The following is a 27,283-nucleotide window of genomic DNA, read 5'->3' on the forward strand; positions in this document are numbered from 1 at the left end:
TTCAGCAGAGCCATCAGATGGGCCAGCCTCGTGGTGCTTCTCGAGGGCCTCACTCAGCAAGAGCATGACCCAACATTCTGCACAGCTGTCGTACTCAGACCCTCTCTACACAGCATTCAGAAAAACAGGACTTGGGGCTGGAGAGATGACTCAGCGGTTAAGAACACAGGCTGATCTCCTAGAGTTCCTGAATTCAATTCCCAGCAACCACATCGTGGCTCACAACCATCTGTAATGAAATTTGGTGCCCTCTTCCTATCTGCAGGGGTACATGCAGGAAGAACACTGTATACATAATAAATAAATCTTAAAAAAAAAAAAAAAAAAAGAAAGAAAAGAAAAGAAAAAAAAAAGAAAAGAAAAGAAAAGAAAAGCAGGACTTAAGGAATGAAGGATGCCCCAGCAGTTGGGTGCATACTGCTCTTAGAGAGGATCAGAGCTCAGTTCCCCGCAACCATATCAGGTGGTTCACAATGTGGGAACCCGTTTTCAGGTTCTTCGTGGCTTTACCCAGCAGGTCCACATAGAGAGGATGATTAGGACCACAGGCCTGAGTGCAGGTGTCTGAGATGGTCTGCGCGTGGCTGTGCTGGGGGGAGGTCTTTTGCTCCACCCCTTGGCATCTCTATAAATACCCTGGGGCAGAGACAGTCAGATCTAGTTGGAATAGGTTCCAGGCTCTCTCGAGGCTGTCCTTTATTTTCTATCTGTTCATCTCCACAATCTAAATCCTTCTAATATTTCCTGCTGCTCACACTCAGAACTGTGGGGTTGGTGGGTAAAGGCCCTGCAGAATAGCACCTCGAACAGGACTAAAGAAAAAAGAAAAAGAAAGGGGGGATGGGGATAAAGTAATAGAGACTAAAGAAAAAGGAGAACAACAGATTGTTTGTTTGTTTTGTTTTTGTTTTTCGAGACAGGGTTTCTCTGTGTAGCTTTGCGCCTTTCCTGGAACTCACTTGGTAGCCCAGGCTGGCCTCGAACTCACAGATATCCACCTGGCTCTGCCTCCCCAGTGCTGGGATTAAAGGCGTGCACCACCACCGCCCGGCGGAAAGGAAAACAATATTTATTAGAGTTTTTGGCGAAAGTGTGTAAGATGGTGTAGAAAAATTTAAGGTAAGTAAGGCAACTAGAAAGAAAAACTTCAATTTTCTAACTTTGGAGGCTATGAACACAATGGAGGGGGGGATCTTTTACAGGTAGTAAAAAAGCTGCTCTTTGAGCTTATGGGGAAGAAAAAGTTTCCTATGGAAGTTTTGACCTGGGACAGCTGAAATGCTGAGTCCAAGTGGCAGGAGAAAGTGCTTTCTCCTTGAGGCAAATATACGGGTGTAAGAAGCCAAAAAGTTTAAAGTTCAGAAGTTTTGGGAAAAGTTGGTCTCTCTTGGGTGGAAAGTCTTTCTCTTAAACTAAAAGCTTTTCTTGGAAAACCTGGGGGGGAAAACACTCAAAGCCTTAATCTTTCTCAAACTAAAGCTCTCTTATAAACTTAAAAACTAAAGCTTTTAACAAGACAGTGGGTCAGAGTCCCCTGAGGAAACGCCAGGAGAGTGCCGGTGAAGAGCAATAAGGAGCCCAATAGGGCAGGAAACTTTACCTGGAAAAAGCAAAAAAGCCAAGCTTTTCCGTTACAGCCGAGCTGAGGCATCAAGAGTTTTGTTTCTGAGTGAGCGGTTTGGAATGAAAAGGTGCTCCTTACTGCCCTAAGGCGAAGATCCCCTGAAGCAATGCAAACTGTTAGCATTGCATCCTGCTTCTGACCACCAACTGAGAAGCAACTAGCCAGTACCTCAGAGTTCCAGGGATGCTAGTTGTAAATTTCCTGGAGCCCACAGCTGAGGCAGGAAGGTGCAGGACCCAGGGGAAGATTGCTAAGGAACAAACAAAGCTAAAGCTGGTGGGAACAGCACAGTTGTCCGCTTTCCTACAAGTCCCGGGTTGACAGGTCCACAGCTGCAAAAGGAAATCTGAGAAAAGCTTTCCTACCAGAGAAAGGACCTTTCTGGGAAAACAGTAAAACTAAACTGTGTCTGAAGCATCTGCCGAGTCAAGAACACTGACTGGGGAAAGAGCCCAGCCAGGGCAGAACAGAACTATCCAGGAGTAAAGCTTTCTTCTCTGTCAGAGAAAGCATCTCTTTGAGAAAAGCTTTGTTTCAACTGACTTCCAGTGAGAAGAGGGAGTGTAGCCCTGAGGGGTGATTGCCTCTGGCCTAAGCTCTGTCCTTGAGCACCCAGACAAACACAACCCACTGGGGGACTGGGCCAGGTGAAGACCTGATGAGGCCAAACACCTGTCCTATGGGAGTTTAGAGATGGCAAAAACCTCCCTTGTTAGAAAAGCAGAAGCTTGATTTTTTTAACACAAACCACACAGACCCCGAAAACAGAAACGGACAAAAAGCCCCTACCTTCAGTAGCAGGGAAAGCCAACACTTTAGTGTCGAAACTGTTTCTGGGGCAGAGGGGATAAATGAGACGGAACTGGGAACTGTCAAGGAGAAAGACTCTGAAGAAATGGAGAAGGGAGAGATTCCTCCCCAGAAAATGCATGCATGACCTGAGAAAAGCTGCTAGAATTTGAAGCAGATTCAGGGGGAAAAGCCCCACATCCAAAGGCAGCTAGTAGAGGAACAGAGCCACAGACAGATACCTGAAGCTCGGCATCTGGGGGGAAAGGAACAAGCAAAATGAGAATAAAATCAGTGGGAAAAACTCTCTAGGGGAGCTATGGAAAAGCTGTGTTGTAAATGTTTGTTTTTCATGACTGGCTAAGGCAAACACAAGCCCTGAGGAAGGTTGCTATCGGGAATGCCAGCCTCAATGAGCGCTAACGAGGCAGGTGCGGTTCTGATCCGGGGCCAGTGTCAAATGAAGGAGAGACACCTGTTGAGGCCAGCTCAGAGAGAGCAGAAGTCTCCCAATCTCCAGTAGTTGAAAACTTAAAACACTTTGTTCAAATCTCCTGGGCAAAAACTTGATAAGTGAGCCAGTAAGAGAGCCACAAGTTGACTTTCAGACCTATGGGAAATGAAGTCCAAAAGCTAGTTTGCAACAAAGGACTGAATTGAGAGAAATGCATTCTGGGAAAGTAGTTTTTCCACTAAAGATGGCGACAGTGCCTGGAAGAACTTTTCAGCTCAAAAAGATATTCATAGTAAACTTAAAAGTACAAGTTTTACAAGAAAGAGGAAAATTATCTCAGAGTTTGTTGAATGTCAGTTCCAATGAAAAATTGAAAGGAACTTGGAGATTCGCTGGTTTTGGCACCTTTGTGAAAATACCTTATTTTCCCTAATAACTGTGCAAGAAATTTTTGCTAGGAGCTTTACAGTAGTTCAAAGGGAATTTCACTCTCATCCTGAAGTGATGAATTTGGGTAAAGGGACAGCCTCTAACTAGAAACTGTCAACAAGCCACTTTAAAATCCTTAACAAGGGAAAGCAGTCCATAAACTGAACATTGTCTTAGAAGAAACAAATGTATGGGAAATTTAAAAAGTTCTTTGCCTTGAACAAACAGCTTGCAATGAGTGATTCCTTTGCAAATCTAATAAGGAGACAAAGAAACAGGCATTCAAAAAGAAATGACAGCTTTATAGATGGGAACAAACGAGAAAATCTAGCTGTTTTACAAAACAGTTGCTCCACCTGCAAGTTCCTTATACGAAATCAACACTAAATATCACAGCTGCTAATAATAACATCACAAGTTAAGCTAGTGAAGTGAAAATACTAAATTATGAAAATGCTTTTCCTCTGAGTAAGCTAATGAAGGATATGTTTCATGGAAGAACATCTATGTCCTTAACTCCTTTGAATAGTAGCAGTTTTGGTGAGAATATTGGGCTAATAAAAACCTATCAAATATCGGCATCGTTAAAGAACTCATGGCATTTCATAATTGGTTACTACAGCTAGCACAGTGGAGACCCTGGCAGCAAAAGTAGCTACCACAGTTAATCTTTCATTCTATTGGGCATGGCAAATTTAAATGAATAGTTATATACATTTCGATTGGCTTTGAATGTTATAAATTTATAAACTCAAGTTCATTTACTTTTGGGATACCATCTTACAAGGTCTCCAACTTGCAGTAAGGCTCGCTAAGGAAGGGAATGGCTCAGTTGCCTTTAGCCTACCAGCTATGGGTGGGTTAATACTTCTCTTGGTCTTTTCGGTGTCGAACACACAGATTGCAAGCCCAGCGCCACTTAGAGATCTTTGGCAACAGTTAACTCTGCAGCTCTCACACGATTGAGCCTGTATGATAATGAGTATGAGCCTGTATGATAATGAGTATTCAGAGACGGGTAATGCCTGGGGGGCGCTCACCAACCTAAGACAGTGCACCTGTGTGGCCTGGGCAGGTGTCTCCATGACAGGTAAGGTGACCTGCTGATGTCCCACACAACCTAATTCAGAAGCTCATTTTTCAGTAAAAGGGGGGGACCTGTAGGGTCCTGGCCCCTGGTTTGGGTAACTGTTGTCTTGCTTGCTGACCTTGACCTTGGTATCCTCCCTATGCTAATTCCCTGCGAGATTCCACCCTCTTGAATGCTTAAGGGAAGTTCCTTGTCTGTGTATCCATCCTGCATATTGGGTGTTAACAGGTTAGATGCAAGATTGTAAAAACATCAGAAGCAAACTTCTGCCCTCCCGGGTTCTCCCATTGTGCTGTAAGCCTGTATTTAAGACCTCCTCCCTCCTTCAATAAATGGCATTCGGCATTCAAAAAAAAAAGAAAGAAAGAAAGAAAGAAAGCAAGAACAAAGAAAAGGAAAGAAAGAAATTGAAGACAGCGATGTTCTAAAACAGGAAGTGGTGGATGTTGTCATGGGCCTATGAGGATGCTGGACTAAAGTCTATCAAATTGTGCAAACAGGAAAATTGTATACTATGTGAATTATCTGTCAATAAAGATCTTATAAAAAACTCATGGCAAATACAGCTTTAAAAATTAAGAAGGGGAAAATTGTATCAGAGTTTGAATATGAAAAGCAGCTAAATTAATTTTCTGGATATCAAGGTTCTTGTAGTCCAGGGATAGTCAGAGTAGAAAGTGGCTTCCAGACTGCTGAGGAGTTTGAGACAGCTGTAACTAAGTTTCAGCAATGTTTCCAGACCTGTTGAAAGCTGCAGGTCTGGAACCTCACTCCAATTTAGACAACTATCTTCTGTTGGGAAATTGACTGTTATGGAATGACTAGCTAAGCAATTCAGAAACAGAATATTCCTTACAAGGTTTTTCTTTTCTCTTTTCCTTTTTGGGTTTGCAGTAAACTGATGGCGCACACCTTTAATCCCAGCACTTGGGAGGCAGAGCCAGGAGATCTTTTTGAGTTCCAGGCCAGCCTGGGCTATAGAGCGAGATCCAGGAAAGGCCAAACCGCTACACAGAGAAACCCTGTCTCGAAAAAACAAAAAAACAAAAAAACAAAAAAACAAAACAAACAAAAAAAATCTGAAATGCATAGCAACAGAAGTCACTAAGTCCCAGAGTTAAGAGAAAGCTACTAAAGAATTACACTCTTGTTTCAATCTATCAACTTTTAGAATGGCAGAGCTGCGTATAAGCTCGGAATTTTAGAAATTACTTGTGTACTTTCTGTCTAGTTAAGAGAATCTTTCTATTAGAGATAGTGGTGATAATTAAGAGTAAGAAGTAGAAAATTATTCTGTCAGAAAATGTTAACTCTCTTCTAAGTGTTAAGAAATCTTTAGGTGTTTGCTAAGTTAGATATATGCTAAGAAATAAAGATCTAAGTTAGCAAGAAGCATCTAAGGTAGTTCTAACATATGTTGTAATAAGCTTGTAAGAAGTAAAGATACTAGTTGTAAATGTAAGTTTTAAATAAGAATATAAGAAGTAAATAAGAAATATATTTGCTAAAGTAGTTCTATAGTTTCCTTAAGGAGTATAAGTAGATGTTAATGTTATATGTGAGTTTATAAAAAAGTGTAAACGTTATGTGTGAGTCAATGCTTAATGTACATGGTGAAAGAACCTGAGACACAGAAGACAGTGTCCTAGTAGACGCAAAGCAGGCAGTCTGAATGGTTTCAAAAGCTCCAGAAGCCGCTAAGAATGGCGGAAGCCAGAAGCAGCACAACAAGGCATCCACAGCTGAGATCCGTGGAAAATCAACGCAACACAGAAAAACCTGAGCTAACATCAAAAACGGTGCAGTTGAAAATGTTACTGTACCTACAAAGGTCTCTGGCTTGAGACTAAAAGTTGCAGAGACCCTTGTTTTGAACTAAAACTGTTAACTGCAAAGTTTTGGTTGTAAAACATCTCTTCATATTTGGAAGTAAAAGTCTGATTCCAGAATTTACTTTTTTTTTAAACGTAAAAATATGAGATAGGGGGCTGGAGAGATGGCTCAGAGGTTAAGAGCACTGGCTGCTCTTCCAGAGGTTCTGAGTTCAATTCCCAGCAACCACATGGTGGCTCACAACCATCTACAATGGGATCTGGTGCCCTCTTCTGGTGTGCAGACAGAACACTGTATCCATAATAATAAATAAATAAATAAATATTTTTAAAAATATGAGATAAAACTACAAAAAGATTTTTGTTATGGATTTCTTCATATTTGGAAGGCTTGTACCAGAATTTATTATTTGAATTTGGAGAGTTAAAAAAATGAAATGAACAATAGTGATTTCGTTGCAACGGGGCAATTTTGAGTTTACTTCTAGTGATGACCTGGGAAGTGTTTTCTGCTCCTGCCTGTGCTGGGCAGACTTGCTCCAGCAGCTACCCCCCTCCTCCAAACACCAGGGACCTGCCCCACTCTCGTGTACACTGGTGGGGTCAGCCCCTGGATGAGCCCTCAGAAGCCTGGGTTACTGTAATTCTCAGGAGTCCCTTGAGATCAGCAGTCCACTGTGACTACCTTTAGACACCACCACACAGCCCAGCTTCGAGGCTCCCATAGGAGGGAAACAGGAATCAAAAGTGTGAATGCTCATAGCACCTCTGCTTGGCTTTCTTTCCACATCTTCTTTCTTTTGACTAACAAATGAAACACACACTTGATATAGCTTTAAAATTCCAAGCATACATGTGGATGGCCCTAGCACTCACATAAAAAGCCAAGCACGGCTGTCCACGCCTGTAATTCAGCACACTAACAAGCCAACCTAACCAAAACAGCCGCTTCCAGTTCCAAGAGACCCTGATTGAAGGCCCTAAGGCAGAGTGACAGAGGAAGACATGGAACACTCTCCTCCGGCTTTTTACACTGTGCACAGCACAGGTACCCACACAATTATGTGCATGCACCACACAAATACATAACACACACACACACAAAGACTTAAAACCGTGAGGCATACAGCCTCATCTCTCACCTCCAAGGCAAGACGGCAGGGATTCTCAGGACACCCTGCCATGACGTCAATGACTGGCTTCCCGTTGATACTCTCTTCTACTGTGCTTTGGGTCCCCATCTCAAGAGTTCAATGGGGGCTGGTATGTAGCAGAGCGCTTGTCTAGAACACACAAGACCCCAAATTCCACCCCCAGCTGAGTAGTGGCAGCATAAGCCTTTAATCCCAGCACTCGGGAGGCAGAGGCAGGGGATCTCTGAGTTCGAGGCCTGCCTGGTATACAAAGAGCATTCCAGGACAGCCAGGGCTGTTACACAGAGGAAACCCTGTCTCAAAAAACCAAAATAGGGGCTGGAGAGATGGCTCAGTAGTTAAGATCAATGGCTGCTCTTCCAGAGGATCCAGGTTCAATTCCCAGCACCCACACTACAGCTTCCAACTATCCTAACTCCAGTTCCAGGAGATCTGACACCCTCACACAGACGCACATAAAGTTCAATAAATTTTTAAAAAATAAATAAATAAAAATTTTGGGATAAAAAGAAAACCATCATCCATAAAGCTCACAAAGCATTGTACCTAAACAGATTGCTATTGGTGTGTACATGTGTGTATGTGGGAAATTTTAAAAAGAAACTAGAGACCGACAAGCAGAGCACTCAGGCTGCCATCCTGCCAGAGGCAGCTGTCCCTGAGCAGCCCAGCTGTGACTGTTTACGCCGGAAGCGGCTCTGTGGATGACGTCACCCACAGCCAAGCTGGAATTTGGGCAGCCTGGTTTGTGGGCCTCAGGCAGGAAGCAACTTTCTCCAGTCTGTTCTAACGTCCAGTCGCCGCCTCCTCAGTTCGACCCAACCCAGCACAGGAGGGCAGAGCCCAGGAGTGCTCCCATCCCCAGGAACTGCATGGCTGCTCTGGGAACTCCCACCTCACGGAGGTGAAGTGGGCCTCTGGCAGGAGACAAACGCCCCGCAAAGGCTTCTCCGCTAGAACAGGGATAAAAGGAGCTAGGGAGATGGGAACAGATGGCCACTTCAGAGTCAGTGGCCAGGTGACATGCCAACACCCCAAGAACAGAGCCTGTGCTACAGAGACTTCAACTGCTGTACCACCCAGGGCTCTCCTTGGAGGGGCGGTGTAGGCCCTGTAAGGAGGCTGTGACAGATGACCTCCTTCTGGGACTCAGAACACTCAGCTGCAGGAGACAGTCTCACAGCCAGAACAATGAAGGGAGGTGAAGTGTGGGAGAGGCATCAGGGAGACTGTTTCACAAAAACACTCCAATTTCTGTGTCAGCTACACAAGTGCACTCATCTAAAAAATGGCCACTAGGCCCATTCTGCTGGACTCAGAAAAACACCCTCTAGACATCCAGGGGTGTTCTGCTCAAGGACCACATACTCTTTCAGAACCCTCCAAAAAACGAAAAACGAATAAAGAAACTGAAATTCAGGGGCCATTTTGGCAGCAGGTGAGGCCTGCAGAGGGACTGCCTATTACTCAGAGGGAGCACCCCGGGGTGCCAGGAAGTGGTGGCTGCCTCTGAAAGAGAGAGGGCCCATTGGGGAAACAGGCTAAGAAAGGACAGAAGACAAGGGCTAGACAGAGTGCTAAGCAAGAAGTCAGGAGGAGCTGCACGGTGCACACTTGCAGGAAAGGTAAGAACTGCCGTGGTTTTCACAGTCTGTCTCCACCCCAGAAGGGCCCTCTTAGAATGCAAGGACCCAATGAGTGAGAGTCTCTGATTATGGAAACTAGCCTCTGGAGGGTCTGATTAGGGCGGCATCATCCATGGGCTGGGTTCTGAGCCCTGGCTGCGATGCGCTGAGACTTCACTCCTGCCGCCATGACTACCTCACCCTAACAGACTCCCTGTGAACTGGAAGCTGAGATAAACGCATCCTGTTGCTTCTGCTGCAGCAACAGTTCCTAATACAAACGGAGGACAGCAGTCAGCAGATGGTATGGAAATGTATGAGAAGGGAAAACCGCCTTTCAGACTCTGCATGCCCAGGACTGCCCTCTAATCAAGCAAAACAGCAAACATCACCAAGCCATTCCTGTCCAGCCCACCAACGGCTGGCTCAGTCCCCAGGTTTCAGTGACAAGTAAAAAACGCTGAGCCCTCAAAGGCCAAAGCTGCCCGTTTCTGCACTTCGCCTTTCTCAGGTGAAGGTGAAAAGCACCTCACTGTTTAAGACAGCTGCTACCTTTGGATGTCTGAGTTCCTGAAAATGGTGCACATATAGAAAACAGGGTTCAAACCACAGTGAAGACAGGCTCCAGACCGACGGCCACGGTGCAGCTGACAGGCCGTGCCACAGGCTCCAGCCAAGATGACAAGGAGCCTCCAAGGTGGGAGGCCATGAATTGCAAAGGCCACTGGGTCGCACTAGTCAAAGCCTTGACCCCACCTCAACCCCCCAGTCCAAGATGGCACCACGGGAGATGGCAGAACCTTCAGTAGGGCTTAGCAGCTGGTCTTCAGGTCAAAGAAGCCATGCCCAAAAAGGACTGTAGGGCCTCAGTCTTCCCTACCAACCCTTCTTTTGAGACAGGCTCTCTACACAGCCCTGGCTGTCCTGGAACTCACTACATAGACTAGGCTGGCCTCAAACTCCTAGATCCACCTGCCTCTGGCTTCCCCTTCCCAGTGCTGGGACCAAGGGTGTGTGCACCACCACGCCCAGCTTCCTTTCTACTCCTGGGTAGCAAGGACTTGAGTGTCTCACTCCTAGGAACACGTGCTGCTTCGTCACAGGATCATGGACAAGGTCATAGTCTGGAGGCTGAAAACCTATGGGCCAAATGAAACCTTTCTCCTTGTGAAGTAACTTGCCACAGGTTTGTGTTACAGGGAGATGACCAGCATGCAGGAGCAGAGACGGTGGACAATCTGAAGTAATGCCATCTGTCTCCCGACATTCCATCAGCTCATCCGCCTGTCCCTTCTGCCCTGCCCGCCCATATGTCACTGCACTCATTACTGTCACTTTCTCCAAATCTTCATAGCTGGTGGACAGGCTCTCAGCTCCGTTCTTCAGGAATGCTGACTATTCTTGGCTTTTTGCATTTTCAAAGAAATCTGAGAAATCGGTTTATCTATTTCCAAACAAATGCCAACAGGAAAAGAAAAGCCTGCTGGGACTGTCCCTGGAATTACATGAATCTAGAGATCAGTTAAGGCAGGAATTACACCCTTAAAGGACCCACGGGCTGGCAAGCATGTGGGGCCCTGACAGCTCCTGGCACTGCCTGCACTGTGCTAATCAAGCCACGAGTGGAAATGCACCTGCACCACCGCTACACCCGCCTGTGACTGACTACACGCACGCGCATGCGCACTGAAGACCCGAGACTGTTGATGGATGCCTCGTGATCTGGAGGAGCTAGCCAGAAACAGGCCAGATGCCCACCACTGCTGCAGCAGGCAAACACTGTGCTCACAGAGCCAAATGCTACTCAGCACTGAGAACAAGTACAAGGCTACGTGGATAAAACCCACAAATGTAATGTTGGATGGGAGACACTAGTGAAGAGAGCCACTGTGCAAAGGTGGGGGGCAATGCACACACACAAATGAAACAATTTAAAGATGAAAGTTGTCGGGCGGTGGTGGCGCACGCCTGTAATCCCAGCACTCGGGAGTCAGAGGCAGTTGGATCTCTGTGAGTTCGAGGCCAGCCTGGGCTACAAAGCTACAGAGAAACCTTGTCTCGAAAAACGGAAAAAAAAAAAAAAAAAAAGAAGGAAGTCATAAACACAAGAGAAAAAATGTACATAAATTTCCAGTTTGCTACATGGAGCCCACTCAAAATGATACGAGGAAAACATCAATTCACAAAGCAGAGGACACACATGTTCAGAAAGGAGCTCCCTCAGACCCCTGAATCCCAAACTCAGAAAAGCGAACAAAATCTCCGATCACAACCTAAAGAAATGAATAGACTCGGATATGGTGGCCCACACCTATGACCCAAAACTAAGAAGAGCAAGGCAGCGAGGCTGCTATCAGTTCCAGGCCAGCCTGGGCTACACAGTAAGTAAGACTGTATCTAATAAATAAGGGAAGACGGAAGAAAAAGCCTCAGCCGGGCAGTGGTGCTGTACCCCTTTAATCCCAGCACTGAGAGACACAGGCAGGCAGATCTCAGAGTTCAAGGCCAGCCTGGTCTACAGAGTGAGTTCCAGGATAGTCAGGACTACACAGAGAAATCCTGTGTACAAAAGCGAATTTAAAAACAAAACAAAACAAAACAAACAAACAAACAAAAAAAAAAAAGGCTGCTCCCACCAGGGAGAGATGGTCTGTCTCAAGCCTCTCCTAGGCTCACTTGCTGTTAGAGCCCTGCTGCCCTGGACCACTATTTCTCAGATGACTAGAGGATATCAAGAGATGGACTCCAGTTGTAAGATAATTTAGTAACTTTCTATATCTATAAAATACAAACTGAAGCCAGGACTGGGATGTGGCTCAGGAGTAGATTGCTTACCTACCATGAACGCTGTCTGACCTAAATTCAATCCTGAGAGGCAACAACAACATTTTTATGGCTTAAAAAAATTTTTTTTCCCAAACAACTAGGGTAGTGGCATACACCTTAACCTCAGCACTCAGGAGGCAGAGGCTGAGTTCTCTGAAGATCTGAGTTCCTGGCCAGACCAGCCTACAGAGCTAGTTCCAGGACAGCCAGGAATACACATTAAGATCCTGTCTCAGCTGGGCAGTGGTGGTGCACACCTTTAATCCCAGCACTCCTGAGGCAGAGGCAGGCAGATCTCTGGGTTCCGGGCCAGCCTGGTCTATAGAGCAAGTTCCAGGACAAGCTCCAAAGCTACACAGAGAAACCTTGTCTGGGGGAAAAAAAGATCCTGTCTCAAAAGACGTAACTTTTATTATGCTTTATTTATTATTTTGTGTGTGTGTGTGCACACGCGCGCTCTCGGACAGGTCAGAGGACAAGCTGTGGGAATCGGCTCTCTCCATCCACCACCATAACTTCCTCCAGACATGAAGACTGCAGGCAAACACCTCCACCTGCCTAGCCACCTGGCTCCTGGACAGCACCTAGGTCATCAGCTGCCACACCTTACACACTTGGACCAGTACTTGTTTACTACCTGACATTTCTTTTTTTGGAGCTGAGGATCGAACCCAGGGCCTAGCAAGTGCTCTACCACTGAGCTAAATCCCCCAACCCTACTACCTGATATTTCTATGAACCACATTTTTTTTATTTTGGTTTTTCAAGACTGGTTTCTCTGTGTAGCCCTGGCTGTCCTAGAACTCACTCTGTAAACCAAGCTGGCCTTGAACTCACAGAGATCCGCCTGTCTCTGCCTCTGCTGGGATTAAAGGCGTGAGCTACCCCATTTTTTTTAGGGAACTGAAAGGCTACAGAGGGTGGGGAATGGTGCTAAGGGTGCTAGGGATGATGCACAGCCCACTCAAAACAAAGCAAAATCCACCTTTTCTTTCTGCATCCCAGGCTGCTGCACTCTGGAGGAGGCAGAAGCTGGCGACGGTGATGCCCGTGAGAAGCCCCAAGGGGTCAGATGTGGAGACACACACCTATAATCTCTGCACTGGGGAGGCAGAGCCAAGGAGAATACTTTGAGTTGTAGTCCAGCCCGCTTCTGCAGTGAGATTTAAAAAAAAATGGCCGGGCAGTGGTGGCGCATGCCTGTAATCCCAGCACTCGGGAGGCAGAGCCAGGCGAATCTCTGTGAGTTCGAGGCCAGCCTGGGCTACCAAGTGAGTTCAAAGCTACACAGAGAAACCCTGTCTCAAAAAATAAAACAAAATATATATATATATATATGGAAAGAAGGGAACCCACACACAGTTTCTTCTCAATGCCTTAGAAAAAAGGCAGCCATCAGACAAGACCAGGCCAGAAGGAACAAAGATCAAGAAAACTAAGTCCCAGCACTCGGGAGGCAGAGGCAGGCCGATCTCTGTGAGTTCGAGGCCAGCCTGGTCTACAGAGTGAGATCCAGGAAAGGCACAAAGCTACGCAGAGAAACCCTGTCTCAAAACAAACAAACAAACAAACAAACAAACAAAAAACCCATAAATCTAAGAATAAGGGTCAGGCACTCCCCAGGGCACCCATGGGTCCAGCAAACTACGATTCTGCAAATACCTGATCTACTTATTCACGTGAAACATCTCAGCCGGGGTGAGGAGCTGGCTCTGGGGTTTGGGGCAGAGGACCCAGGTCTGATGCCCAGCACCCACACGGCAGCTCACAGCTTTCTGTAACACCAGTCCCAGGATAATCCACTGCTGTCTTCTGGTCTCCTTGGGTTCTGCATGCATGTGGTGCAAGATAGTCATACACGTAAAACAAAATAAATAAAATAAATAAATCTCTGAAAGGAAATAGCATGCCAGGTGGTGGCAGCACACGTCTTAAACCCAGAACGCTGGAAGCAGAGGCAAGCAGGCACCTGGTCTACACAGTGAGTTCCAGGACAGCCAGAGCTGTTACACAGAGAAACCCTGTCTCAAAAAAAGGGAAAGAAAGAAAAAAGAAATATCACAGCTGGACTTAGTGGCGCACGCCTTTAACCCTAGCACTGACTGGGGAGGCAGAGGTGGGTCTCTGAGGTCAAGGCCAGCATGGGCTACAAAGTGAGTTCCAGGACAGCAGGGCTACAGAGAGAAACCATGGGGGGGGGCAGGTAATATTACATCTTTCACACATAGACATTTACCCCACAAGCAGAACTCCCCATCACACCTGCCTGAACCAAAAAAGTCTTATCCTAACCAATCTACATCTTGGAGACTCGGGCCACCGTGTCCCATTCCCTGGACTTTGAATGTCAGCAACAAATGGTGAGCTCTCAAATCTCAGGAGAGCAGAACTCATCAGCTAATTAAATCTAGTCTTTGTTCCCAGTCAACTTTGCCAGCCTAGCACCATGATTCACCCAGGATGCGCAAAGAAACACAGTGGCCTCTTCCCAGGGGAGACACATCTGATAGATCTTTGCACAAAGGCAGGACGGAGCATGCCGGGTGTCACGGGGCGCAGAGTTGTAGCTACAACAGCCTTGTTGGGGACAGTTCTCAAGACAGCACTCCTGGATGTAAGGAAGACCAGCAGGGAGGAAGCAAGGACTTCCATTTTCTACTTCCCATGTTATGTAAGTGTTTAGATTTTGTAACAAGTCTGAATGGTCACTGATGCCTTGTTTTGGGGGCCTCAGTGAAACAAAAATGCAGAGCCCCCACTGGTTGCCCTGGTTCCCCAGCCTGAGCCAGTGTGTCCATCTGCACAGCAGTGCAGTATGACAGTGGTAGAATGGGACCGTAGCCCCTCACGCAGCAGCTAAAGAAACTGAGTCTCCCAGAACTAAGAGGTCATGGATTCAGGGTCCTACTGCAGGTGGGTGAGAAGGTTAAGAAGTCCTGTGTGAGGAGACCAACTCAGAACTGTGGCCAGCTAGCTGTGAGCTCCGTCCAGCCAGGCCCCGAGGCCCTCACCCATGCTTCACTCTTCAGAAAAGACCCCAGGAAGAGCCCGTATAATTCTTGAAGATGAAAGTGGCAGAAAGAGCCCAGGGCACCTGCTTCCCAGGAAGGCCAGCTAGTGTTGGTCTGGTCAAGGGTTTGAGCCCCTGGAGGAAAGGGTGTGTGGCTGTTGGATCTGGGTCTGCAGCAGAGTTTAGCACAATTAGAAGCCTTAGCATCTAGTAAACAAAGGAGTCCCAAGTGTGCAGCCTGCCTACTCCAAACCCCTGAGCCCTCCTTGAGTGCTGAGTTCAGCCCATTAATAGCTCTCCTGTTTATTGAGAGCCTGCGTGGCTCATGCCAGGTGCCTTATAAACACTTACGCATGACCTTCCAAATCCTCTCCTCCATTCTAGGAAGGGCACTGCTGCTCCAGCAATCTACAAGCGAGCAGGCCAGAGCAGAAAGGTTAAATAACTGGCCCCAGGGCCCCAGCTTAAGGCGGCAGAACTTCTGGACTTGAAGGCAGGGGACCCCAAAGCAGACCCTGCACCCACCACAGAGGGCAGAGGTGGGGTGGGGGTCATGCCTCTCTTCGGGTAAACTCCTAGGTTTGAGTCACAGAAGCAACTGAGAGATGACAGCGCTCAAGTCTAGACTGCCTCCTCTGGGCATGCTGCAGCCCAGTCTGCCCCTTCCCAGATACCTGACACACCACACCAGGCCTCACCAGATCTGCCCCTTCAGTCACTCTATGCTTCAGTGTGGAAAAGCCAAGAGCATCCTCAGCTTCCTAGTGAGCTAAAGGCCAACCTAAGCAACACAAGACCCTGTCTCAAGATCTAAACTAAAACACAGGAGGCTAGGCAGGTAATGGCACTTGCTGCCAAACCTGACAGTTCCAGTTCAGTCCCCGGAACCTTCACGGTAGGAGAGAACCCACTCCCCTTCGGTGTCCTCTACCCTCCACTCATGCATGGGGCATGCATGTGCGCACACACAAATGTAATTTTTTGTTGTTGTTGTTGTTGTTTTCAGACAGGGTTTCTCTGTGTAGCCCTGGCTGTCCTGGATCTCGCGCTGTAGACTAGGCTGGCCTCGAACTCAGAGATCCGCCTGCCTCTGCCTCCCGAGTGCTGGGATTTAAAAGCTTGTGCCACCACCACCCAGCTAAATATGTAATAATTTTAATAATAAAAATTTTAAAAGAGTTGGGGAAATCTGTGCAAGGCCATTACAGGAGATTCTAAAGAGGCCCATCATCTAACACGTACCACTGAAGATTGCACAACACCAGGGAGAGGCCACAGAAAACTCCAGAGGCCGTCTGTGGACTGCATGCACCAGGCTCCAGTAAGCAAGCGCCAGAAGTTCACATCAACACCAAGGACTATCTTTTCAGCCCCCACTACACCCTCCTCCCAGCAGCACATAGGTCCTCACCTGACAGACCAGAGCAGCTCACGACACAGCCCTCCCTGCATGACAGACCCGCATCCACAAATCCATTCTGCTCACAGACCGGATCACAACCTCTAACCCTACTTACTACCCGAGAAGATTCCAAAGGCCTTGCACTAAGAGCCACTACCTCACTTCTACAGTATACAAACCGAAGCAGTCACATGGAGGGCTAATTGTGATTCTTAACCCTTACAGGCTACTTAAGACACACCACGCTTTTGAAGAGGAAGCTGTCATCTGACCTCCCTATGTGCACCATGGCACATTCCCTCTTGTATGTGTATGCTTGTGTGAGCATGTGCATACATACATACATACATACATACATACATACATACACACACACACACACACACACACACACACACACACACACAATTTTTGAGACAGGACCTCACCATGTAGTCATGGCTGGCCTGGAACTTACAGAGATACACTTGATTCTGCCTCGCCAGTACTGGTGTTAAAGGTGTGCACAACCATACTTGGCGATGAAACCTAGATTGGCCTTGAATGGTGTACTGGATGGTTTTGTGTGTCAACCTCCCATGATGGGTGGTGCCATCCCTGGGCAGGTGGTTCTGGGTTCTATAAGAAGGTGGGCTGAGTAGTCCAGGGGAAGCAAGCCAGTAAGCAGCACCCTTCTATGGTCTCTGCATCGGCTCCTACCGCTGAGATCCCGCCCTGTTTGAGTTCCTGTCCTGACTTCCTTCAGTGATGGACAACGATGCTTAAGTATTTTGATCATGGTGTCTCATCGCAGCAATAGAAACCCTAAGTCAAATGGCAATCCTCCTCCTTTCACTTCCCAAGTACTAAGATTACAGTGTGTGTTACCATCTTGGCTCTGCTTTTCTTCTTACACTTTTTATAATTTGTAAAGTTTAAAAAAAACAAACTTTTACTTTTGTCTGCTGGGTGCTGGGATTAAAGGCATACGCCACAACACCCAGCTTAATATATGTATTAACAGGTGTGCTAGCACAAGCCTTTCATCTCAGCTCTTGGGGTGGAGGCAGGTAGACCTCTGTGAGCTAAAGGTAGCCTGGTCTACATAGCAAGTCCCAGGCCAGCTAGTGGGACCTCTTTACAAAAAAAAAAGTCAGGGCTGGGGATTTAGCTCAGTGGTAGAGTGCTTGCCTAGCAAGTGCAAGGCCCTGGGTTCGGTCCTCAGCTCCACATACAAAAAAAAAAAAAAAAAAAAAAGACAAAAAAGTCTACTGGGAATATCTGTATTTTTAGATGACTGAGCTGCTATTTTGTTTTTTTTAATACATTTATTCATTTTTAAAAACCTAGTAAGCATTATTTCTAAAATATTAATAAGTCATATTTGTTTCTATTAATAAAGAGAAACCCTCAGTACAACGTTTGAAAATGCATGATCTAATGTAGCCAGGTGATCCCACTGTTGATTTGTTTGTTTTTCACAATCTTGGATCCAGAACCCAGGACCTTGTGTGTGCTCTGCTGCTAAGCTGCACCCCAGCCCCTCAGCTCCATCTCTGCACCCCAGTATGCACACACACACACCCTTTGTTTTCTAAAGCAGCCTTTCCCCAAGCCCATTAATTCTACATTTACCAATGCAGGATAAACACTCAAACTGTAAACTGCTCATGGCCAGGGAGATTGGGAGAAAAATGCTTGCATTTCTCTTTACACACTCACCTTTTCCTTCTTTTAAACCAGTGCTGATAAACAACCCTCCGCTCTCCCTAGCAACTTCTAAACATTGAGCCCATTTAGTCTTAGACAGGTCACCTGGGCAGGAGGGACCCGGTCCTCCCAGACAGGCCTGTATTTTCTGTCCTTGTGGGGAAAGAGCTGTTCTTTAATCTCTGGACTGTCTGTAAACACCACCTGCCCAAAAAGCTCTGGGGAACACAGAGAGACCTGGGTAATGGCGCTGGCCAGTCCCCTTCCTCCATCCCATCATCTTTACAAAGGCATGACCCAAGGCATGCTGGGAGGTTGAGCACTTACAGGATGTCCACATTCAAAGAGCCTCAGTACCCTGAAAAGCATGAGCTCTCCAGGGATCCGCAGTTTTTAACACCCCAGGCCTCGGTGTACTACTTCCAAGTGCGGCTTACTTCAATGCTGCCCCAACTCCAGAACACCCCCCACCTTTCCCAGGTGGATTTGAACCTAACTCTGCTGGCCTAGCGTGAGACCCTCTTACACAATTCTCTAGTGCATCCCACTTACAGGTGACCCTGAGAGCGCACGTACACAGGAAACAAAAGCACGCACGGCAGGCGGGGCGGGGTGGGGAGAGTGCCACAGATTAAAAACAGTTGTGCTTACTAGCTGTCCACTACAGATGGATGAAGAAAATGAAATACATATGTATGCAAAAAAGCGTGTGTGCCATGTGTGATGGGAGAGGGTGGGGTACCACCTCATGTAGGAGGTGGTCAGAGGACAACTCTGAAAGCTTGGGTCTCTCCTCCTAGCTCTACCGGGATTCGAACCCAGGTCATCGGGCTTGCACTGTTGGTGGCATGCGCTTTTACCTGCTGAGCCATCCGGCCATGCTGCTGTCTGTTTTTAAGATAGGGTCTGGCTCTGCAGTCCAGACTACACTGAAATTCTCAACCCTTGCTGTCTCAGCCTCAGGAAGCTCTGAAACACTACAACATGGAATGAGTCCTGGGAGCATGCTAAAAAAGGAAGCCAGGAATACAATGATGAACTGTGGTTATCCTGTTGATACAAGGTACCCAGAATGGTCAAACTCAGACACAAAGCAGGCTGGCAGCTGCCTGAGGCTGGAAGAAGAGGAAGTGTCTAATGCATGGCCTTTCAGTTCAAGAAGATGATAACACCCAGAGATGGTCAGTAGTGAGTGTGTGCCCCTGTGACAAGCCACTGAACTGGACACTTACAAACAATGAATTTTTAGCACAATAAAAATGGCTTAGGGGCTGGGGAGATGATTCTGTGTGTAAAGTGCTCCCTGCACAAGCATGAAAACCAGAGTTAAAAACCCAGCACCCCCAAAAAGCCAGGTAACCATGACGGCCCACCTGCAATGCAGTACACACAGAATGAAGAAATCGGGGATCACGGGGGCGGGCTGGCTAGCTACACTAGCCAGATCAATGAGTTCTGGGTTCAAGAGACCATACCTTGATACATATGGTTGAGAGTGACCCAGGAAGACACCAAATTCAACCTCAAACCTCCACAAGCATGGACACATTCATGCATATATGCATACACACTGTACACACACAAAAAAAAAATAAAATAAAAATTATTTTTAAAACTTTGTTTACAAATTGTAAAAAGCATGATAAAGAAACGCAGAACCAAGATGGCAGCACATACTGTGATTGGTACTCAAGGCCCATCTGGGTTACATAGCCAAGCACAGTAGCCCACATCTTTAATCACCAGCCCCCAGGAGGCAGAAATAGGTGAATCTCTGTGAGGTTTGGTTTTTGTTTGTTTGTTTGTTTTTGATTTTTCAAGACAGGGTTTCTCTGTGTAGCCCTGGCTGTCCTCGAACTCACAGAGATCCCCCTGTCTTTGCTGGGATTAAAGGCATTCGCCACCATGACCAGTTTGGATCACATTGAGTTTGAAGCCAGCCTGGCCTAAATTGCATATTCCTCATCAGAGTGCTACAGAGACTCATAAACAAACCACTACCCACCCCACCCCACCCCACCCCACCCCAACCCCTGGGGTGGTGGCTCACACATTTAATCCAAACATACCAAAAAAAGTAATGACAGGTTGAGGGGTTCCCCCAGTCTCTCTTGGGAGGGGCTTCCTGCTACACCTCTAGAACAACTCGGGGTTTGAGACAAGTGCCTTGTCTCCACCCACTCTAGTCTGTGATGGAGCTCCTGAGCTAGGGATTGGAGAGATGGGAAAGCATTAAGATCAGTTATTTTCTTGCAAAGGAGCGAGTCTGGCTCCTAGCACCCACATCAGGCTGCTAACAATCACCTGTAATTCCAGCTCCAGGGCATCCAACACCCTGAACTCTGAACTCTGTGAGCATTGCAGTCCCGTGCACATACCCACATAAATAAACATAATTAAAACTACTAAAAAAAATCTTAAAAAATAAAAAGACCCTGATCCAGGTAGAGCCACCCAGAACCTGGTGGTTCAAGACAGAAGAGGAAGGTCAGAAGGACTGAAAACTCCAGAGAAAACCAGAATAGGCCTCACCCACTCTGACCACAGAAATCACACCAGGGAGATAACCAGAGATAAGAACAAGAAGGAATGTCTTGTTGGGGGGAGGGGGAGAGATGAGTAGTAACAACCAAATTGTCTAACAAATTGCAAGATTAAATAATCATGGCCGGGCAGTGGTGGCACACGCCTATAATCCCAGGTGGATCTCCGTGAGTTCGAGCCCAGCCTGGTCTACAGAGCTAGTCCAGGACAGGCTCCAAAGCTACAGAGAAACCCTGTCTCAAAAAACAAAAACAAAAACAAACAAACAAAATCATGGCAGATGCATGAAATACATTCAGAGGAAGAACCAAGCTGTCAACCGCACTGTGTGTAGAATGTTCCAGGTGCAAAGATGCCAACACATTTGTGCTAGTCACCTCTAGTCAGGGGTAGGTGGCTTGCATTTGTGTTTTCTTATTAATCCTTCCCAGTATTTTCTAACTGTTTTCCTCCAGGATTTCACTTTAATCACAGGACCCTGCACAACGGCAGAGAAATAAGTGAGGATGAGTATCTGGTGCATGACTAGAGGACCGAAAATGTAATCAGCTTCTCCCAACACCAGAGAGGAAGAAGCCAGTGGTCTTCGAAGAAGGGATAAAGGACCCAGGCTGGCTGCAGAGAGGGACCGAGAGAGGCAAACATTTCAGACAATAGCCCTCAGGTGGCCTTCGCCCTGCATGGCCAGCCACCTCCTACGGCATGACAAGCTCCCCACACCAGCATCGCCACGGCACTAGAGAAGTTTTGGAAATCTTGTTTCTCAGGTATCCCAGGATTTAAAAAAAAAAAAAAAAAGGTGCAGTTGAGAACAAAGCTGTAGTCCCCACGGCCAACGTCCTCCTGGCACCCAGATTTCCCATGGGCCTGCTGGTGTAAACGGTGGCATCACCCGCAGTGAGGCTCAGGTTGCCAGCTCCCAGGTGAGGAGGCCAAAGGGCCCCTGTGAAACCTAAAGGCTCACAGTAAACAATGTTCCCGCTCTGAAAGCTAACCACCCTCCTCTTTCCACGGCTTCAGCACCACAGGCCGTGTGCAAATGCACCCCAGTCTGTGCAAACCCAAATAATAAAAACACTGATAAACACGGAGGGCCGAAAGTCGGCTCGGTAGGAGGAGTGACTGGCACCAAATCTGACAACCTGCGTTTGAACCTGAGGACCCACATGATTGAAGGAGGGAACCAACTCCCACAGGTTGCCTAGGACCACCACTGGAGTACCACAGGACACAAACAGAGACACACACACAGTAAATACAATCAACTAGGATTCGGAAAAAGATGGCCTGCCTTTGCACACAATATTCATTTCAAAACCAAAAATAACAAGCTCACAGTATAAAACCCAACAGATGTCTGCTGGCCATTTTCTTTCTTTTTCTAAGAGAAAAATGTTTAAAGATCTGCTATGGACAGGTCCTATTAATTCCTGCGGCCTGTAACATGATCCAAACATTTGACAGCAGAGGAACCTGGTTATGGAATTTTGAAATACATGCACTGCTGCTCCCAGTCTATTCTGGTTTGAAATAGAAACTAACACCGAAATGATCAATCCTTAAGGGTAGAACAATGGGCAATGTAACCAACCCACAGCCCTTAGCAATGTGAGTTGGTATTTTGTGTAAGGAAAGAAAAAAACTTAAAAGTATAATAAAATAATTTTGCAGAGAAAAAGTGACAGATGTGTGTGTGTGTGTGTGTGTGTGTGTGTGTGTGTGTTCAAACTGGATGGAGGACAGTTAAGAGGCCAAGCAAGAATCCCACAGCAAAGCCCAAGGTTCAGAAGCCAGTTCTGACCCGCCATTCCAGAAACTCCACTCTCCAAAGCTTTTGCCTCTAAGTGCCCTGGGATTTTCCCCTCACCCATTCTAGGCCCCACCAGGGTGCCACACAATCGGCCCAGGGAATGAAAATCTTGGGGGCAGGGACAGTAGACTTGTCTTCCCTAACCTGCCAGCCACTAGCAGGCTAGGACAAGGGCGGCGAGGCGGAGGAGCCAAACAGCAGGAGAATAAAGGGCCTGGAGGGGGCCTGGAGGGGGCCTGGAAGTTCCTTAACACTCAGCTGGATGACGAAGCCAAAGGAGGTGAGACAATCCCCCCTACCCCCTCCGGATGAAAGTCACTGTTTATCCAAGTGGGGACCAACAAGTTACTCAGGGTTAGTCCAAGAGGCAATCTAGGCCTCGGTTATCACTCAGAGTGAGACCAAAATTGGATCCCCCCAAACCCCGCCCCCATTTACTGTCCTCGGCCCTTCCTTGGTCTCCCTTCCGCCACAGAATCTGGCTGGGCTCCCTTCTAAGTCAACCCACTGCTTTTAGGCACGAGGGCAATAAAGAGAATATCAAAAACATTTGCTGGTCACAGCATCTGGGGCGGGGGTGGTGGGGAGTGGTGTCACAATTCCATAAGCCACAATAGGAGGGGAAAAAAAGGAATTAAAAGTGACCAGCAAAACCAAGGAACCAGCAAGAACATACATGTCTACCACCTTCCCACGGATGGAAACACTCTGCTGTTGAATCTTACCTGAGGCTCCCACGAGATACACCAGCAGTCGTAATTACTCCCATTTTATAGATGCAAGAGCTGGGGCCCAGAGACTTGAGTAAAGTAACTCAAGAGCACCTGAACAGGGCTCCAAAGGCACACTTGCCTAAACAAGCTGCCAGCTCCCAATTACATGCCCATCCCCAAGGAGGGCAGTTACCTTCCAAAGCCAGGACTCCCAGGGTTCCTGCCGGTTCTACCCATCCAGTACAGTTCCAGCCCACTGGAGCCCAGCTACCCTCTACAACGCCCCCTGACTAGGGAGCCAGTAGGTTCTGGAGGTCCACACGCCTTCCCATGCTCATTCCCCAGAAGCCCACACTGACCCAGTACCTAATAGTGTGGGTATTTTGTTAGGTTTTCACGATGTAGCCCAGGCTGGCCTGGGACTCCCAGCAGTCCTACAATATCCAATGTTTTGAACCCCTTCTCCAATGTCGCCACTTCAAGTCAGCACCTGTGGCATGCTCCAGCATGGATGGCACCACAAGTGGCCAACCTTCTGTCCTAGGTTGACAGCACTGAGTAACCATGGAGCACCGACTGCATGCCAAGTCATGCCTCTCTGCCAATGAGGGCTGAGTAGTCCTTGGGTTTGGAGGCGGAGGCAGCAGGTATCCCACTCTACAGCCTGTACCCCTCAGGTCCCAGCCTGCACACGACGGTGCAGACATTACGATACAAAACGAGCCCCTGGCAGTTGTACTGCCAAGACAAGACGCCAAGACTTCAAACGGACAGGCTGAAAGCCCAAAGGATATGTATAATGCAGACAACACACCGAAAATACACGCTAGCCTTTCCAGGGAAGAAAGCCATAGGTGAAATTAACTAACCTGCAAAAGACAGGCTTTTATGAAGGCTTCTCCCAGGCAGCCATTTAGCAAATGACACACTCCGGAGAGCATCGGCGCCCCCCTTCTCCCACTTCCTTCAAGCTCACCATTGCTGGGGGGGGGGGGGGACGACACCTATTCTTGCCTAACAGTGGGCTTCGTCTCCCCACGGTATTTACAAAGAAGAAAGGAAAGCAGCGTCCACTTTTGTGCAGGCAGATCCTCTCTGGAGAGGCCCACTACCTCAACAGGGCTGCATTTCTCTTAAAAGGTAGGCGAAGAAAAAAAAAATCATCAATCTGGCAGGCCCCGAGCAGCGACATCCTGTTTATTATTAAACATTTTTAGCTACGGCTCCGGGTACCGTAAAAACACCGCCCCGCTTCCCGCAGCCGAACCCACCCGAGCCGGGGTGGCGCTCGGCCTGCGGTTCCGGGCGTCCTCGGGGTCCCGTGTCCCCCGCCCCGGCCTACGAGGCCGCTGTCCCCAGGCGCAGGAGAGCCCTCCGGCTCGATCCCTACGGCGATCAGATCCCGGCCCCGCCCGGCCCGCCGTCCTCCCGCCCTGGCCGCCGAGACACAACAATGGCGAGCTGGAGAGCGCCGACCAGGCCGCAGCCCCGCGCCCGCCGCCGCAGCGCACGGCAGTGGAGACAAAGCGCAGTCCCGGCCCCGGCCCCGGCCCACCTGGTCTGCGTCCGCGAGCGACGGGCCCGGGCGATGGCGGTCGGGCGGCGGCCGGGCGCGGGGGCGGCGGATGGCGGCGGATTGCGCGGCGGCGGCGCGGGGCTCGGCGCTCTGCGCTCCTGCCTCCTCCTCCCGCTCCTCGGCGCTCGCTGGAGCTTCGGCGCTGTGGCTCGCCGCCGCCTCCCGCCCGCGCTCGGCTCCCCGCCCCCCGCCGCCGCCGCCGCCCCCGCCTCCGCGCCGCCTCCGCCCGCCGCCCGCACGGTGGCCCGCGCAGCGCCCCCTGCCGCGCCACCTCCGTCCCGGGAGGGAGGGTGCGGGGAGCGGGCTGCGCCGCGGTGCAGAGAGGGGCTGCGGAAGTGAGGAACCTCAATGGAGAGGAAGCTCGGCTGGAGAGGGGACGCGGTGGGAAGGGGCTTAGGTGGAGAAGGGGCCTAAGTGGAGAAGGTGCCTAAATGGAGAGAGACCTTGATGAAGAAGGGCTCTAGGTGGAGAGGAGACCTAAGTGAAGGATCTTGACGGAAGAAGAGGCTGCAATGGAGAGGGTGGCTCAAATGGAGAAAAAGTGGAGAAGGAACTGGATGGAGAGGGGTCCCAGCAGAGGGGCTCTTTATGGAGAGGGGATCATGGTGCAAAGGGACCTCGGAGGAGAGGGGGTAGAGACTACCCCCACCATGAAGAGGACCTCCATGGAGTGGGGGAAGGGGCTCCTGAGAGGACTGGGAACAGACTGGGGAGAGACCCCAGGGAGAGCTCTGGGGTGAAAATGGGAAGGGGAGAAGGGGAGGGCGCAGCGCTCTAGAAGGCAGGGGATGCAGACCTGAGGCCTGGAAGGCTAGCTGGAAGGAGGGCTTAGAAACGAATCCGGCCTGGTTCCTGCTCCCTCCACCCTCCGGACAGCCCGACAGCCCGGACTGTGTTAGAAGGTGTCAGACGGGTCCAGGGGGAAGGCAGAAGTAGCACATCGTTGTTTCCATTTCAGAACAAGTGCACAGTATAGACACTTCACCCCTTTTGTTTAAGATGTCATAAACCACCCCTCTTGGGTGTTACCGGGTATTTGTGTGAATGCAAAACAAAAGGTCTGGGAGAGAGAGAATGGCTCCCCTCGCGGTTACTTGTGTGGTGCGAGGTGGGAGAGTTCTCTATTTATTCCAGAAACCCTGGCAATTAAAAATCAAATTCAAGAAACAAAAACAATAATACAAAAAAGAATAGTTGGGGGATAAAGCTCAGTTGTAGAATTCGTGGTTATTATGCAAGAGGCCCTGGCTTCGGGAACTGAAGGGGGAAAAAAGTAGGCATTTTTCTGAACAGGCTTGATCCCAGCTCTGCTACCATGCTCTGTGTTAGTGGGCTGGGTTTGTCTGGTTTAAGGTCAACTCCGAGCATGGAGCTCTTACTATTGCTCCAATTAACCGATAAGAAAAAAGAGGGACGGAGAGGCCATATAACTTTCCCGAGGCTGTTCAGCTGGGCCCAGAAAAAGATTAACCCTTTTCAGTGGAACTTGGAATGTGGGGCCCAGTGCCTGGGGAGCGAGGTTCTGGGGAATTCATAACCTTTCTGATGCTTTCCCAGTTTAACTGCCTTGTGTCCATGATCAGTTGTGGTTTTCTCTCCTCTTTAAAATAAACCTGCCAGGCATGTCCGTAATCCCAACACTGGAGAAGCTGGAACAGGACTGCTGTTCATTTGAGAACAGATTGGGTTACATAGCAAGACCCTGTTTCAAAAATAAATAAGTAAAGCAGGGTGTGGTGGTGCAGACATGTATGGAATCCCAGCACTGAGGAGAGGGAGGCAACTCCATCAGAAGTTCAAAGTCACCCTTGGCTATGTAGGGGATCAGAGGCCAGCCTGGGTTACAGGATGACATCAAACTTCTGATGCTCCTGCTCCACCTCCCAAGCACTGGATACAGTTCATTTAGTGCTGAGGATCAAACCTAGGGCTTTGTGTATGCTAGCCAACTGAGCAACAGACACCCCAGCCCTGGAGTCTCTCACTGAACCCTCACCAAGCACTCACAAAATAGGCTGCTCTTCCCATGGGTAGAGAAGAAAGGCAGAGTGTGGGAGGCCAATAGCCATCCCCACCATCAGTGACACCCAAGTCCTAGCCTGTGAGTGTATATCTGATATGGCAAAAGGGACATTTCATACATGATTCGGTTAAGGATCCTGGATTGTTTAGCTGCCTCTAATATAATCACAGGATCTTTGTAAGATAGGGTAAGAGTTCATGAGATAAAATGAATCTTAGCTATACAATTGGCTGTATATATGTATCCTCAGGTCCCACATTCTCCGATTCAACCCTTTGAGGATGAAAAATCTTCGGAGAAGCTAGGCTTGGTGGCTGGCTCACATCTGTAACACTGGGAAACCTGAGGCAGGAGGCTAGCTGTGTTCAAGGTCAGCCTGGACTATGAAGTGAGACACTATCTTAAAAAAGGAAGGAAGGAAGAAATGAAAGGAAAAAGAAAGAAAGGAAAGAAAGAACAGCAAAGCCGCTGAGTCCATGCTGAACATGAACAGACTCTTGCTCCTGCCTTTATTCCCCAGGCAACAAGGTCAGACAACTATTTGCATCACTCCTGAGATGTAGTGGGTAGCAAGAGTAATCTGAAAATGATGTAAAGAAACAGGAGGCTGTGTGTATGTCAAAGGTAAATATCTTGACATTTCATATACAAGACTGAGGTATCTTTGGATTTTGTTGTTCTCAAGGAGTCCTA

At 48.2% G+C, this 27,283-nt stretch overlaps 1 protein-coding gene across 1 annotated transcript in view; it reads right to left on the reverse strand.

Annotated features, from left to right (window-relative positions):
• Positions 1-24,620, reverse strand: part of Prrc2b (proline rich coiled-coil 2B) — a 103,132-nt gene extending 78,512 nt beyond the window's left edge. Inside the window, exon 1 of the mRNA XM_036183384.1 lies at positions 24,547-24,620. The gene's annotated coding sequence lies outside the window, so the exon portion shown is untranslated. The remainder of the gene's footprint in view (positions 1-24,546) is intronic.
• Positions 24,621-27,283: the final 2,663 nt, after the last annotated feature.

This window comes from Onychomys torridus, chromosome 4 (assembly GCF_903995425.1).
Source record: "Onychomys torridus chromosome 4, mOncTor1.1, whole genome shotgun sequence".
Taxonomy (NCBI): domain Eukaryota; kingdom Metazoa; phylum Chordata; class Mammalia; order Rodentia; family Cricetidae; genus Onychomys; species Onychomys torridus.